Source organism: Etheostoma spectabile, chromosome 10, assembly GCF_008692095.1.
Source record: "Etheostoma spectabile isolate EspeVRDwgs_2016 chromosome 10, UIUC_Espe_1.0, whole genome shotgun sequence".
In the NCBI taxonomy this organism is placed as follows: Eukaryota; Metazoa; Chordata; class Actinopteri; order Perciformes; family Percidae; genus Etheostoma; species Etheostoma spectabile.
The window spans coordinates 2,434,945-2,438,834 of NC_045742.1; the positions used below are offsets into that span (position 1 = coordinate 2,434,945).

Here is a 3,890-nt window from a genome sequence, read left to right on the forward strand (position 1 = left end):
ATTTCCTTGCGGGAGTCATCCCAAAGGATCAATAGAGAGAAGTCTAAGTCTTAGTCTAAGTCATTTTCTGGTTGGTTTTCCATTTCCTGTTTCATTTTGACGGGTTTCTGTTCCCCCTAGTGTAAGGGTATTAACCTTACTAAATAAACTTTTGCTTTTTACGTACCTGAGTTGTGTATGGTGGGTCTATCTTTCTGTGTGCGTGATGAATTCCTTTTTTAATCATGGGTCTTACAAAGACCAATAAAGGAAGGAGGTCTAAATGCAACGGATTTGACTCCTACTGGGCTGCACAGGCCAGGGCATTTTGGACATAGACGTCTGACCCTCTTCACGTACCGGGCTGGAAACAAATTAAAAGTTTTTATCTTTATAACCTCCCATCGTCATCATTTCCTTTCATACCACCACTTATATCTTCAAAGACTGTGAGATGTAATCCAATTATTATACACATGTATAAGGTGTGGATGGAGGACTATTAAAAATGGCTTTTGATATTTCTATCATTTGTGAATAATAACATAAAACTGTTTAAAAAAAGGTCCCATCTTGTAAAAAGTAAGCTTTCTATGCCTTTTTTAAATTTTGATTATAAAGCAGGTCGAGGTGCTATAAAAATACTGTGAAGTATCAGAGCCCTCAATTCACAGAGAAATACTCAGCCCGTTTTAAGAAACTGCCTTTAAACAAGTTGTTGTGTATATATATATACGTACTGTATATACGTACTGTATGTATGTATGTATGTATGTATTTATTTATGTATGTATGTACAGTAAGTAAGTATGTATGTATGTATGTATGTATACATGTTGTATGTATGTATGGTATGGTATGTATGTATGTATGTATGTACTGTATGTATATGTGATGTATGTATATGTATGTATGTATACTGGATGTATGTATGTAGGTATGTATGTATACAGTATGTATGTATGTATGTAGTGTAATGTAGTATTTACAGTTGTATGTATGTACAGTATGTACAGTTATGTATGTATGTATGAATGTAGTATGTATGTATGATAATGTATATGTATGTAGGTAGAAATGAGTATGTATGTATGTATGTAATGTAGTATGTACAGTATGTATGTATGTACAGTATGTATGTATGTATGTATGTACATGTAAGGGGCACTTATTTAATGTGGAGTGAAGTGCTGCTTTTCAAGGAACTCTCAAAAGAGGAGAAAAATAGAAAAATACCAGAATAATTACTTATAAACTATAGCCGGCATTATTACACATCAATTATCCACACAAACGTATTATTTGTTTTTTTTCTGTATTGTCCTGTTGTTGTGAAATCAGTCTTTGTTTCAAACTCTTCCATAAAATTTGAGAAAAGAACAGAAAAAAAATGACCTCAGAGCTCTGATAAAATAACCCCAAATAATAAATCCAAGTCCTCTACCGATGGTAGTATGTTTTTTTTATGTAGTGTGGTGAGATCGCGCGTATCTGTGCGAAGCAATGAAGAAAGGGTGAGTAGAAGCAGTCCGTGCTCCAGGCAAGACGACCAATCACGCCTCTGCTCCTCTGCCTCACGTGTCCAATGGTGAAGTCGTCCAATGGAACTCACTCGAACCATGCGTTAAAAAAAAAACCAACCTGCAGAGCAGGCCAATATTCTATTCTCTCTCAATACTCAATCTACCAGATCTGGGAATACAATTCTTATTCATGAACCGTAGTAGCGAAATTCTATTTTAATCTTTGCTTCACTAGATGACAATCAAGCACTAGCTTACCCCATAGTAACTTGCTTATCTCTAAACATGGAATAGCATTTCAAATCTCTAAACTCATGTTCAACACCGATTGTTTTTTTTTCTTATGCAATCACTAAACATTAAACAGAACTAATAGCAGATAAAAAAAAAATAAAGAGTGTTTAACTCAGTTAACACATCTATCACGCTGTTTGCTAGTAACACAAATGTCGAACACGTGTAAAACACTCACCGGAGAAAAGGAATACAAGTAAACTCCTTGTATTAATTTCGACCCTTTTGCTCTGCTATTCCTTCCTAGAGCAGGTTTGGTGGGAGAAAAACCTTTTAAATGCTCTCAGTGTTATCTTCTTTGTAATTTTCTTACTTAGTGTGAAAATATAAATATAGCTTCAGCTCGCTATCGTTCTGCTACATTCACGGTGTTATCTTCTCTCTAAACATCAGTGAAGCAATTTCCCCTCTATGCAGCGCCACCATGCCACCTACTGGACAAATATAGTGTGCAGCGAAACATACTGCAGAAGGTGTTTTCGAGTGGGGACATCCTCCCTTCTAAATCTGCATGCATCCTTGCATGTTGCATACTACACTATTTCAGATGCTAAGGGGGTTAAGTGACATTGTAAGGTACAGTGTCAAGGGAAAGGGTTTGGGAGAAAGTTGGTCTAACCCAGTTAAAATGGAGTGCATAACTGTGACCAATGGGTTCCCTAGAGTTGGGTAGGTAGTTTTTGGGAGCTGTTTTATCCCTAAGGATCTTCAACGTTGTCTATCTTTGGGGACAACCTCAGTTGTTCTGACTGAGAGTTCAACATTTCCGTTTCCTCTGCCATCTCCAATCCATTTTCTGGTCCATCTCTGGAACTATGCTCACTCAGGTCCATTGCAGGAACAGGAGGAATTCCTTTGGCTTGTACAATCTCCGATGCAGGTGAGTGTAGAAACTTGACTTGCATTACTACTTCCACCACCTCCAACGTCCTCAGGTTCAAATGCTGGAGCTGCAGGGTTCAGTGTGGACACATTAAAACTCCCACAGCTTCCTGACTTACAGAAACAGGCTCATTTTCATCTGGGTTCCTCGTCAGTAGATCCTACAGCACCACCCTTTGCTCGAGAATCCCTCTTTCCTGTCCAGCAATAGTCAAAGTTGAAGGTTGGTCATAAGGGAGGAATACTCAACTCATCCCCTCTTCAGACATTTCATCTCTTCAGCTCCATCCACAGGAAAGGTGCGTGATCACGTTTCTGTCTGGACTTGGGCTCACTGGGATGTACTTCTTTGACAGTGGAGGGAGGAAAGCCACATGGCAAAAGCAGGTCTCTATGTAAAACCCTTTCAGGTCCACTTGTGTGTTCCGGGACAACGAATATACAGGGAGTCTTGGATGTTTAACAACAGTGATATAGTTTCACTCCATCGATCAGCGATTTTATGCTTCCTCTGATGCCGACATTCCGACAAAGGACTCTGTCTCCAGCTTTTAGTGTGGATTTCTTACTTTGCAGTCAACCTTTGTTTGTTCTGTAAAGCATTCTTCAAACTGTGTTCAGTGGCCAGCGATAGCTTATAGATCTCTGTCAGCTTCTTGACGTATTCAGAGTGGGATGTTTACTGCTCCCTCAGGGCTCAGCCCAAAGCTATGTCAACTGGGAGTCTGGCTGGCGACCAAACATCAGCTGATAGGAGAATAGCCAGTGTATCATTTTTAGTGCAATATTATGCAGGACAAGGGGCTGACAAAATCCCTCCACTTGTCTTGTCCCTCTTCAAGTGTCCCCAGCATCTCAAGAAGGTCGTTCAACCGCTCCACGGGGTTTCCACGTGGGTGGTAAGGTGTTGTCCTTGTCTTTTTAATGCCAAGCAGCATACATAGATCCTTGATCAGGGCTGATTCAAAGTCCCGACCCTGGTCGCTGTGCAACCGCTCTGGAAATCCATAATGAATGAAAAGTTGTTCCATAGAGCTTTCGCCACTGTCTTGACTTTTGATCAGCTGTTGGAACCGCTACGGCATACTTAGTAAAATGGTCTGTAATGACTTTTCGTCCCTTTTTCATCAGGCTCCAGTGAAAGATAGTCCATACAGACCAACTGCAAGGGACGGCTTGTTTTTATATTCACCAGGGGAGCGCTTCTCTCAG

The 3,890-nt window shown here is 39.9% G+C and overlaps 2 long non-coding RNA genes across 2 annotated transcripts in view; one reads left to right on the forward strand and one right to left on the reverse strand.

The window, feature by feature from the left end:
* LOC116697215 (uncharacterized) overlaps positions 1 to 3,890 on the reverse strand; it is a 142,360-nt gene that overhangs the window by 132,417 nt on the left and 6,053 nt on the right. The window lies entirely within an intron of this gene.
* Positions 1 to 3,890, forward strand: part of LOC116697217 (uncharacterized) — a 17,941-nt gene that overhangs the window by 6,237 nt on the left and 7,814 nt on the right. Inside the window, exon 3 of the long non-coding RNA XR_004333969.1 lies at positions 780 to 786. This is a non-coding gene — a long non-coding RNA (uncharacterized LOC116697217). The remainder of the gene's footprint in view (positions 1 to 779; positions 787 to 3,890) is intronic.